The sequence below is a fragment of the Macrosteles quadrilineatus genome, unplaced genomic scaffold (assembly GCF_028750875.1).
Source record: "Macrosteles quadrilineatus isolate MER2022 unplaced genomic scaffold, UCM_ALF_1.0 Scaffold_8__2_contigs__length_117827958, whole genome shotgun sequence".
In the NCBI taxonomy this organism is placed as follows: domain Eukaryota; kingdom Metazoa; phylum Arthropoda; class Insecta; order Hemiptera; family Cicadellidae; genus Macrosteles; species Macrosteles quadrilineatus.
In genome coordinates, this window is record NW_026542601.1 from 55,732,557 (window position 1) to 55,746,028 (window position 13,472).

Consider the following 13,472-nt stretch of genomic DNA (forward strand, 5'->3'; position numbering starts at 1 on the left):
TTTTGTTTTGTCAAGTTATCAATGGAAAAGCTTTTCTGAAACATCCAACTAAATGTACATGTGTGGACCTAGCATTCATGATTTCCTCACTACGTTATAATGGTATTATTTTAAATATAAAAGTCAAACTCTTGAGTATCAAGATTTTACTAAACCACAATTTAATGATGTGGTTTATTTAATTGAAGCTAACCTTTTAAAATTACTTTTATTTTAAACGAATGGGTAATTAGAGTAACACTCAAAAATCCGGCATCCAATTTTCCGAGACTTCCAATAATCCAGTTTTGGTTTTAAAGTCTAAAATGATTTGTTAACGCTATTTCAAGCAATTTTAGCGTATTCAGTAGAGTGGTTGGGCGAGCGGCAGTGTCCAGTGAGCAGTAGACATAATTTGCAATCGATGGAATCAAAGGATGTAATTTTTTTAATTTTAGACTTAAATTATTGCACACCTTCAAATACAATTCATAATTTCACTTCCGATCGATCACTCTATCTGCATATCCCTGCATTTAATCAACAGACTTACTGAAGAAAAATATTTTTTCCCAAAGAACAATGACAATTTGAAATGTCAAAGAAGCTCCTAGCAAACAGTAAGCAAATTAATTAGTGGATAAAGCGAACAGCTTAGAAATGTCAAGATGTGGAGCAATAATTCACTGCCGGCAGCTATAAATAGCCAGTGAAGAGCAAGGTCGGTCAATGTCGCAGACTCCACCCAAACCGGACCGGTTCATTAGCGACCGTAACCGCCACCACGGTCTGCAGGTGACTTGCTAACTCTGGGATTATCACCATTACAAACTTATAGCCAACTAGTATTACCTAAACCATCTATTAACTTTTAACAGTTTTTCATTAATTTAATTCAGTTTATCATTTAACACTTTGAGCTCCAAAGTTACGGTTGTGAAACACAATTTTTTTTATAAATCATGTATGAACTTTTCCACTAACTGTTACTGTGTACTGTGTACTATACCAGAGTATGAAATTGGGCATGATAATTGGTCTATTATGAAGTATTTTAGTGCAACATGTCAGACTATGAACTATTTAGCCTTTGATGGCTCTCTTTTAAGCAGCGAAAGTACATCGAGCGGAAACCCCCCCCCCCCCCGCAGTACACGTGGATGCCCCCCACCCCACCAAAACATCACCACTTATGTTTTATTTGTATATCCCAGCAAAAGCCATGAATGCAGTAAAATCCAAAAATCCTCACGGACTTTTTTTCACTGCCTATCTCGATCATGGAAACATCGCCATATTCATTGACCGTGATCACGGCAACATCATGTACATCACCTGCGGTCTTGAAGCCATCATCTTCGTCTTCCGTTATCAAAAAAAACGTAATCTTTTCCCACGATTCCAGCAAAATCATGAATATCTTCTTTGGTCTTGAATATATCATCTTCATCTCCTGCGGTCACGGAAACAGCAAAATCTCTCTCCGCGATTGCGGCAAAATGATTAATATTTTCTTCGGTCTTTAAGACATCATCATTGTCTCCCGCGGTTACGAAAATAGCAATATCTTTTTCTGTGATTGCAGTAAAATAATGAATACCTATCTTCTTTGTCTTGAAGACATCATCATCTCGGAAACGGCGACAGCTTTTCCGCGATTGTAGCAAAATCTTGAATATCATTTATAATAAAAAATCATAAATATTGATTTAACCAATTTTTTTATCCGTTATCACTCAGCTTTAACTCTTTATATCTTCACACTAGTCCTGAAGAATCATTCCCATTGGTTATAGTTTTAAGTTAGTAGAATCCTGATCACAAAGGGGGTTTAAAAACTAAGAACAGAAACTCCAAAATAAAGCTTTCAAAGCGTTATGTGTAGTGAGTGCTTGCTAATGATTACTAAACCATAAATGTTAATTACTTTTTACATTCTTTCCACACAACCGTAGTATATCAATTATATCAATTATTTAAGATGGGGACGCCACTATGTGCTTATTTTAACCCAAATATGAGTGTAGGATGAGTGGCACTATCTTGTAGTCTTGTTAGTGACTAAGGCCGACATGTTCCTAAGACACAGCTGTTAATTAATAGCCCATACAGCTAGTGGTAACTAAGGTACCTACAGTTTATAGTGAAATTCGAACCACATTTTTGCCATGTAATTAATGAATAGGTCTAATTATCAGGATAGCACCACGGATAGTTGAAGTACACACTAGTAAAATTTACTTGTGAGTTAAAGCAAGGTTCAGCAATAGACTTACTTACTGACACTGTTGCTTTGTTTCCAACAGATTAATCTGTTTGATTTTAAAATACTCTTCTATGAAGTGTTAGGTATATAAGATGGGTGTGAAAATGATTTTGGATGCACCTTTCTTAACACTTATCTTTACTCTTACTAATACTACTACATATATAAATACGATGATACTCAATAAATACTTTAATAGGCCTAATATAAATTACCAATAAAGACAATAGTAGCTTAATTATAGTACATAATGATTTTTACTTACAACCCAGCAATAAAATTTCAGAAACTCACCTGGAAAAAAGTTTTAAAATTAGTTTTAAATAAGTTATAAGGACAAAGTTTTGAAAAAGCTGCCAGGAATACTAAACAACACAAATTCTAAATATAAATCAATCACTTGAGGCTTTGTCTAATTCAAAACATTTTAGTAAATAGATATTTCAGCCAACATATTGCTACAATTTCAATATTTAGTAATACAAATAAATGTACTACGAGTATATTTAATCAATCATTTCATTTCATAATTACATAGCCAAGTTTCTGCAGTTTCTACAGCCATATTACTATGTTTTCGGTTCAAATAGTATTTCATTTCAAGTACTAAAAGTGGCAGTTTCTGGTGCGCACTCAAAATTTTCACCTGAGAGGCAACGCTGAGCATGCAAGAATGAGTTTTATCGAGGCAAAGCAAAGGGAAGGAATAATAGAGCAAGTGCCAGAGGATCACTTTGAGTACAAGCCACTTTTTTGGGTTCAGGGGGACCCAAAACGGATATATCCACTCAAAACTCAAACTGGAAAATGTTGATGAAAGTAATACTTTCTCCCTATACTATGGTATTTCCATTTTCATTTCCATTTCGTTATGTCATAAGAGCCAGAAGCCCCCCCGACTACAAACCCGGTACCTATAATTAAACATACCCGGGCCCCATGATGTAGGCCGAAGCATACGCACCGACCTTTGGCACACCATGGGAGGATGACTTAAGGTCATCAGGCTCACCGGCTGCCGAAGCAACCCTTCGGAGAGAGGGTTGCCCCTCAATCCTAACCAGGGATACCGGCTACTTGTTTAAGCGTCCACTCCACCTGGGTTCCCCCAGGTACGAAACCCAGAAGGACCATAGTGGAATGCCCTGACGCATTTAGTGCAAGCAACACTCGGGACCTATCTAATCCCTGACAGGCCGAAAGCCGCCATCAAAGCCAGGAGGAAGTGGACCATCAGCAAGCTGACGGGGGGAACCCTAACCACCTATTTGCACCACTACCCGATCGAGGCCATCCCATTGCTGGGAAACCAGAGATAACCAGGGCAATAGATCCCCAGATACCCCTGGCGGGCTTGATCCCAACACCGATCTACTTCTTTTGCCCATCTAGCCCAACATCACTGCCAGGCCATCAGGGTTTCCTAAAAGGAGGCAGGTTTAGAAGTGGAACCCACCCGGATGAACCTATCCACCAAAGGTGGCGACACCCTTAACTCAATTGAGGTTCCAGGGAGAACCCCCCACACTCTAGATAACCACACCTTCCGGTTTCAGAGACAGGGATTGGCTGATGGAGTGCGCCCAGCCGTTGCCCTCACACTGCGGAAAGTTACGTTCCCCTAGAGTGTCCCCGTTGTTCGACAGGAAAGGCTACTTCCAAAGTCGAGGATTTGCCACACAGAATGTTGATCGCACACAGCAAGCGGGCCTAAACCCATAGAACCATAGCCACAGGCAGGTGAGAGATTAATGGCGCACTTCCACCTCTCGCAGAGCTGAACATCCCTCCAACCTGGATATAGGAATGTAACTGGGTACTCCCCCAAAGGGGCTGGCTTGTCCAGTCATCCAGAGCTATGACCTACTTGCAGTGCCGATTCCAACACCGAGCAGTTACCTCCCCTTTGGGGGCTTTGCTTGCCCGTTTTTCACCTCCCAGGAAGAGGCTACTTCCAGAGCCGAGGATATGCCTCACATAATGCCAGTCGTACACAACAGGCAGGACGAGCCCGAATAACTCAAGTCACAACCACAGCCACAGGCAGGTGGGAGACCGAAGTCTAGCAGAGCTGAACACCCACCATCCTGGATGGAGGAATGTCACTGGGTACTCTCACTTTGGGTACAACCCAAAGAGGCTGGCTTGTCCAGTCGTCCATAACTGTGGCCTACCTGAAGTGCCGGTTCCAACACCGGGCAATTACCTCCCCTCTGGGGGTCAAGAGCTAGGGTCCGCGTGGTCGCCAGGCCATATACCCACGCAAGCATGGGCCCCCTGCGGGATATACTACTGTATGGTATAGGGGGAGAAAGTAAAACGTATTATAATAGGTTAATTATGGTGGTAGGAAAAATCTTGTGTGTATTATGAGCACAAACAATCATTGCCGCTCTCAAAATTTATCTACAACTAGCTGTAACCCGCGGGCTTTGCCCCGTTTAACTTCTTAATTTTCAAGATTATCTCGTTTGCATGGCTCAATCACGTCCTGGTTGAAGTTTGTTCGCTACGCTCACTCACCTTTAGGTTGGAGCTCGTTCGCTACGCTCACTCACCTTTAGGTTGGAGCTCGTTCGCTACGCTCACTCACCTTTAGGTTTGAGCTCGTTCGCTGCGCTCACTTGCCTTCAGGTTAGATCGTTCGCTACGCTAACTCGCCTCCAGGTTGAAGTTCGTTCGCTACGCTCACTCACCTTTTGGTTGCAAATTAGCTGTTGTCATAAATGTAAAAGAAATAATAGTGCTGCACCCTGTTGATAATCCTTGTAACTTTAATGCTATTGAACATCATAGAACAGAACCAACTTGTTTAATTGAAACAGCTGTTAAGATTCAATAATTCCATTTCTCATAAGGTTAACATGGGAAACTCCAGAGCCACTGGGGCGGAGCCCGAAAGGATTTTTGAAATAAGAATATGCCTATATGTTAATCGGGAATGTGAGCTATCATCATGCCAAATTTCAGCCCAATCCGACCAGTATTTTTCGAGTTTACTTTTCCCCTACACACATACACACATACAGCAACCACCTCTTTTTTATAATAGTATAGATAGATAGATAGATTATTCTTGAATGGCAATTACGTACTTTGCGCTTTTAATACACAAATTCCTATTTCCTACCACTCAGAATGATTTCTTAAATGATGTGTTTGTATAATTTTTAATTTCTTAGCATAATATTTTGTTTTAGTTGTCATGTGTTTTATTTGTTATGACAATTTCACCTGTTTCCCAGCTCTGCTAGTTTTGTAATTACGTTATGTGAAAATAAATGATTGACTATTGACTATTAAGAGCTATTGGTGTTTGGCAGGATTTTAACCTAGGTCTTCAGGACAGAGGTCCTGTGCTCTAATCACTAGAATTATTTTGGGTTTAGAGCAAGAAGAGGGAAAAACAAATTCAAACGAGAACTCATAAAGAGTATATTTAATTGGCCCCCATCAACAGGTTGAGCTATGAAATTGTTTAAAATAAATTAGTTCTGTCCAAATCGGTTTTTGGCAAAAGGAGCCGATTGGCAAGAAAAGTGAATGCTGAAGGAAGCCTCAAAGATTTTTTGCCAATTTGAGATATAGGTGAGAACCAGTTCCCAAGGTCAGGAGACAAACTGGATCTCAAGATTTACTGGTTCACGGCTTGACACTCAAGTGTCCCTCCCGTTTAACGTTTCTTGGCTCTCCTTTACCACTGCTTTATAGATATTGGCCTCAAGTTTCAACAGCAAGTATTTTTCTAGCAAATATACAAAATATTTTTTGCTACCTGGCTTCTGAGCAAAATGTTCTTTATGTTACGACTGACAAACAAATTCAATTTTAAACTAATTTACAGAAACGACTGTATATAATTGTAGAGTAAATAAACAAAGATTTATTATATTATGTGTTATTATTTTTAAAGTAACACTGCATTGGACCAGATTGTTCTTATCCAGTTTCGATGAAACATGTATTGAAACTAAAAGTGAAATACAGATAATCTTTGCTATATGCACAACAAATTTATACAATTTTGCATAGAGTGATTACTGATTTCATATTTTTGTGTGTAACTATAAAGTCCTGTAAAATAAAAAAATAAACAATTTTGGTTAACACTGATAGTTTAATTTAAGGTATTTAAATAAGGTTATCAAAAAGCTTGATTTTGTTAAAGGGATAGGGATAGATATTTCACCAACTACAGCTCTCTATAAAATCCATGTACAGTATTGCATATTTTTTCTTTGCTTGGGACTTTGTACAGAACATTATTCATAGCAAGGACTACCCAGAAAGAAGTGACGGTAATGATCCCAGTGTTACATGAACAGGCAGCTTCCGATAAAGATTTAAAATGTTTTATTCAACAAGTCAGTTTAATAATAAAAGACAAAAACGAATTCGTCCCCCAAATATGGGTATCTGATCACTCAGTGGATTTCAAAAAAACAAAACCATCGATGCTCATAAATTTTAAAATGTCCAATTAACTGTAGGAAAAACTCTGTTGTTGCTTGAAACATCTCTAAACAAGTTTGAAATAAGGAATATGAGATTGAAATATTGATAATCGAATCTTTGTCAATACTTTTTTTAAATAGATTTATACTTTTAAGCTAAGATTGTATTTAATCTTTAGTAACAAAAAGAAACTTTCTCCTACCACCATGATTAACTTAACATAACACACAGATTAACTTTTTCTTTGTATACAAAATGTCATTTAGGTTACGTTTGTTTTTTAAGGTTTCGTTATTTGCTAACCGAATGAATTTAAACAAAAACCATCATACATTGGAATACAATTTTTTAACCAATTACCAATAAAAATCAAAAATGAAACAGATGACAACAGATTTAAAAACGCTCTAAAATTACATTTGACAGAAAATGCTCTCTATAAATTCAAAGATTTCTGGGCTAAGCAATAACAGCAATGACTTAAAATGTTTTAGGCCTATTGCTGTTTCACTGAACTATATTTTTGTTTTCACTGAAGTATACTTTGTTTTATACCTACTTGAGAGATGACTGTATTATATTGTTGTTTTGTTCTTGTGTATTGTATTTGTCTTTTATTTGTGTTTATATTTTATGTAATGATGAATTTGACACTATTCTTGTATATACAATATATACTAATGAATAAAGATGTTTTGAATTGAATTGAATTGAATTGAATTAGTGTTTTATAGAAACTGTGAAATCACCTGATTTAGCAAGTGAGAATTCACAAAGTGGAAATGAGCTATTTTGCTTACTGTTTGCAAGTGTGGCATTGTGATAATTTCCATGTTGTAGTTTTGGGAATAGTATATTTCACTCCTAGTCACGAAACCCATTTCGGGGCGAGATAGTGTTTTACATGCGAGTTGAACATGGGTAACACTATGAAGCCCCGAAATGGGACTTTCGTGACGAGTATTGAACTCTACAGTACTTTTTATCACGATGAAAAAAACTACTTCATAAAAAATTATCTGATATTTCATAATCTATTCATTTTTCTAATCCAAACACAATACGGCTGAACAATTAATTTTAGTATAAAATTCAGCTGATAGTAACTTTGTTGATGTCAGGCAAAGTATTGTTTGTGTATCGAAAGTAATGTTTATGTAGCGAAAGTAATGTTTATGCCAGGAAAAGTCAGCTGATCACTATTTGTATTTGTGTATGGAAATTGAAGATTTTCAAAGATCTCAGCTGTATGGAAATTGGCTATTTTTGAATACAGAATGATGAAAAGAAACAAACACTAACTACAATGTTTACATTTTTCAAATTCTTTTATGTCATACTGTTACAACAGGGCTGGTAAAACAGACCACTGAGAACAATTCATAAAATAAATTTGTACCATTGTGTTTATATCATAATCAATGGTTTTTATTAGATAGCTATTTACTTTTTTCTTGATAGAAAAATTTACACAGTACCTTCGGCTATCGATATTTTTGATTCAATATGTTGTGTAATCATACACTTAAGGATTATGATCAATGATACCAATGTATTTTTCACGTATATTTAAAGAACTGCAGTCTTATATTATATGATCTCATTCTGGAGCAAAGGACGCTCTTTCCAATAGAATTATTGCTGCAAACTCCAAAAAGCTGGTTTTAAACTACATAACAGTTAAGATAATTTTACGGCTTAAAAGGTTCCAAACAAATGGTTCTGAAAACCAAACCAGGACACAAGATTAATCAGTAGGATCACCTACAAGTGATATTGGCTTGACTGCCTTGAGGTCCTGAGGTCCTGGCGACATTCAAACATCCTTTTATCAATCTGAGACAACCTTGCACCACTAACAAGGATGCTAATGTCAGTCATCCTTTGGTATTTATAATATAACATTTAATGTATAAATAAAGGGTAATATGAGTTATTGAATAGTAAAAAGCCATGCAAGTTATTACAGTATATTTAATTGTCTTTCAGACAGTGAAGACTAATAAAATAAAATGATAATGTTTAAGTAGGGTGAACTTAGGACCTCATGATCCATTTTCATAGTTAACCTCTACAAAAATACAGGAAAATCCTAATTAGGTGAAATATAGGGGGTGAGAGCAAGACCATTACAGGTAGCATATATCTTTTTTGTTAATCAATGGTTAGAGTTTAAAAAGCATATTTTTTTTCAAAGATAACTATAACAGTGGCTTTTATGCTATTTCAACCAAGGTCATCTTCTGTTTTACTGCTAAATAAACAAATAAATGTCTAAAAATAGTGAACAACAGTTTTCTGAACTTTATCTCCTGCTCCAGTATATACTGTTGGCCAAGCCTGGCCACCTACAAGTCACACGAATGACATTTCCATTTAATTGACTAAGTAATTTATGAATGACTAGCTGTGTGCCCGTTCTACGCACGGGGATCTTATAGTAGTCAGTTGAAACCTTCTTATATTAAGATTAAGAACAGCAGTTAGTTTGCATATTTGCAGATATGCTGGCAAAACTATTATATATAAACCTTCGCAAATAAAGTATCTGACAGTTCAAGCCAAAATAAATGCTTCGCAATTAAATGTCACCCGGATCGTTATGGTCCATATGTCCAATGATTAAACTAAAAAATGTTTTATAGATCCATGAAGCGTAGCCCTAAAGTAGGCCTATAATTGAAAGTTACTTTCCACATCGGTTAACTTAAACGTATTTAAAGTACTACCTCAACCTCACCATTTAACACTTTATTCCGGTTGACATTTTCAGTATCAAAGGTGCTCTTGTCCATTCCGTGAAACACTGAGAAATAAGGACATTAATGCGTTATCAACAGACATAGGCCTACACACAACAATCCAAAAAAGGCCACGAACTATTGATACATAAACAATATAAATGCGTAAACAATTCATGATGGTTTGCCCAACAAATGTTTGACTCAAATAGGTTATCATTTTCTTAGCATACCGGGTAAGCTAAGATTTGGAATCCAGACAGAAAAAGCAAAACTTATACAGTGTTAAGACATCACTTAAATTGAATACGGACGGCTCTAATAAATAAGGTGCAACACCAACGATAACTAATTTGTAAATTACAGTGATGTGTTGGTACCTACGTAAAAATGATTCTAGCAGCTACCAACGGTTCTACATAGGGAAAAGAACCAGTACCTACGTAAGAACCTACCTAAGAACTATAGTACATCCGACCAATTAAATACATTAATATCTAGTCCCAAGGTTATTGATCTCTTGCTTTTGGATTTTCTCGTAAAAAGTTATAGCGTAAACTTATCGGTGTCAGTTTGAAAAAAAAAAACAACCTTACCCAAACAACTTTTTGTTATTTAATAGATTACTCATTCTCTAAACAATGATTAGTATATCTATTAACATTAGAAGGAAATGTGACGAAAATCACACAATAATGGGGTTTTGGTCATTTGTAATTATATTTCTTAAGTAGGTAGGCCATGTATTCTATGGATAAGTACCGGTGTCAAGGATCGTCGTCAAAAAGGTTGTTATGAATAAATATGTAGGCTTACGTACCCAAGATATGAGCTATGGGCCTATTGGCTGTATGGTCCAGCGATTGCATCACACGGTGAGTAAAAACAGAAAGTGACACATTGGAAAAGCGAGTTTATCACTTCCTCTGTTAAACCTCTGTTACAATCACCCACTGCAGTTGTGATTTTTTACTTTACACTTTACACAACCACCATTGAAGCGCCGTCACTGAGTGGAAACCTTTTTTGTAAGCTATTGGCGACGATCATTTCAGTGTCCAGCCCTATACAACACTGATTCAAGGTCTTCTTTATGGTTGTCAAAACTCAAGAAACATTTTATACTCAAAGAATTTCTGGTTCCGGTTTGGATGATGTCTAGTTATTTAATTTCATTTACGGTTACACTATTAGACTATATTATTGCACTTGCGATTAATTAAATCCGTTATGTAAGAAAAACGTTTTTAATCTCACTTGGTTGGGATTTGCTTTCAAAACGTGATTCGAAATGGTTGCAGTATTTGTAAACAACATTTGTAAACATATCATTGACAGCTAGAAAAAATAATCTTGATCCGAACAGCTGTTCGTTATTTCATAGACGATTATGTGATAAAAATTGAACGAAAATTTGACAAAAATCGCACAAAACTGCATTTTTGAACGTCCGTAATTTTATTTACAAAGTAGTGAGGCTATATTTAAATCACTAAAGACACTCTCGCCAATCCAGTGAATACATTAAAATGACTTGGATCTTGATAGGTACTCTGGTTTTCACGAAGAAGATTGCGTAAAATGCCATCTTGAGTGTTACAGACAAAGGGAAAGACAGACAGACAGAAATAGAGATAAGACTCGTTTCTGCTTCTTTAATGTATAAAACGTAAAAATAACCTAAAAGTATATAATTCTGAGCAAAGTACAGACAAAACTCTAATTTTATTTATATAGATAGGTATTTATTTATTACAGTTTACGGGATTTCATTTTAATTGGGTGCAGTTAAAAATTAAGATTCAGTAATAATAATAGTGTTCTATGACAAAAAATAAAACAACAAAGTTTCTAATATGACAAATGATAAAATGAAATTACATACAAACACACCACGACCATCAGGTAAAAATAATATGATTTCAGAGGTTCTCCAAATTCAAAATATCATAATCAAAATGAAAAGCAATGCCTGAAGAATCAAAGGATTACAAACATACAAAATTTCATCAAAATTGGACCACAGTAGTAGTCTGTAGCTTTGTACACGTCCACATACAAACAGTTAAACTTATCACTTCAAACAGCATTTTTGGGGATCAGGGGAGCCCAAAACGTATGTTTCCACCCAAAACTCAAAATCAAAACTGTTAAGGGAAAAATACTTTTCCTCGTACTGTCTGGAAAACACCCGTTTATAGTTCTCTAAATCGTCTGCAAAATCATAGTTTTCAGGTAACTTCAGATAGGGAACATAAAAAGCATATGGTAAATTTTTTGGTTCGCTAACCTTAAAGTTTGTTTATGGCACATTGGTTTACGCTGCTAATCACACAATATTTTAAGTTATGTTAGTAAACAACAGAAATGTAAACATGGATGACGACTTTGTATAACCTCAAATCATCTACTTTTGGAACAATTAGAGGGTTATTTCATTTCCACAGTATGATAAAAATAGTTGTTTATCCAAGGAGCGGATGTGTATTTTCGGTACTTAATCGTATTTCCAAGCTCTGGCTGTGCCTCGCTTGTTAAACACGATTGAGTAGCAAAAAGAGCAACTTTTGCTCCTAGTGATGAAATATACTATTTCCTTATACTAATAGGGGCGATAAAGAAAAGATAACCCATAAATATAAAACAATTAGGTTATTCTGGTTTTTCCTTCAAGTTAAATAATCAAAATAAACAATAATGTTTTATGTTCAATGTTTAATGTTTGGTTTCGTTGGGCGTTTTGGGAAGCAAGCCACTTCAGGGCTGCTAGATTTGTCAGCAATTATTATTGTTTGTTATGTTGTTTTTATTTAATAGCTTTACCAGAAGCCTACAGGACCACTGAAGACTTTTATAATGGTTATTCAACTGATCAATACGTATGGAAAAAGGTTTCCTGCAAAATAGATACACTATCACACACCCATTCTTATAACATTCTTATAAAACCATTGTACAGTACACCCTCTCTTAACCGACACTGGCAGGGTTGATTTAAACAGACAAGGTCGTAGCTAGACAAGGCTGCCCCCTTGGCAAAACTAAGAAATTACTGAAATTAGTGCCCCCTGCTGCAATTGGCGGAGATGAGGTGAGGATTGGGAATTTTCTTGAAAATCCAGTAATGTGAGAAATACAGTAGAGTCCCGCAAACTCGGCGTAATGTAAACTGGAAGAATACCGAGTTTGTGAAATGCCGGTTTATTGGGAAATAGGGTCAAAAATCCACCTTTTTTATTTATATTTATATTACAAGTCAGTATTAAGTCATCGGATATAGTACATCAAATTGTACTAATTGTTGCAAATGATTTGACTTGAGATGGCTTGAGTTCATGTTTAACTCGGACTCAAAAAATCACTAATTAACTGAGCCAGGTGATGGCCGAGTTATCCAGACTGCCGGGTTAAGGAGTGCCGAGTTTGCGGGACTCTACTGTAGTAGGTTCTAATCACTTTATTTTTCTACTGTATTTCTTGAAGATTTTTAGGTTATTATTTATGTAACACCCTATGTTCTATGAATACTGTAAACTGCCAATGAATACTGTACGAGAGTGCCGATTATTTTAAAAATACACAGTATCAATATTTTAGAATTTGGCAAAAATAAATGAAATCAAAGTTACTAAAATCAATTTGTAGTCTATACACTGTTTTACAACCATCAAAATATGGATAAAACACACAGGTAACAAAAACTGTAAAAAAGGCCTGATTTGGTAAATGCAGTAATCATCAACTTTGTATTGTATATCCATCACATTGTCATTATGACTATAATCTGTGATTGCCGGTGCACCACCCGCCTTAGCAACAAAATTATAAACATTTCCTGCGATAACAGAACCATTATTATAGTTTCCCGCAGTCGTAGAATAGTTATAGATACATTTCGCGGCCGCGGTTCCATCTTGAACATCTTTGGCGATTGAAGCAAAATCAAAATTATCACCTACAACCATTATCGTCACCTGCTATTTAGCAAAATTATAATCACGGGGATATCATGATTGCCTTCTGAGTTTGCG

The 13,472-nt window shown here is 36.0% G+C and overlaps 1 protein-coding gene across 4 annotated transcripts in view; it reads right to left on the minus strand.

Moving 5' to 3' along the window:
• LOC129000994 (WD repeat-containing protein 7) overlaps positions 1-13,472 on the minus strand; it is a 160,224-nt gene that overhangs the window by 108,899 nt on the left and 37,853 nt on the right. The window lies entirely within an intron of this gene.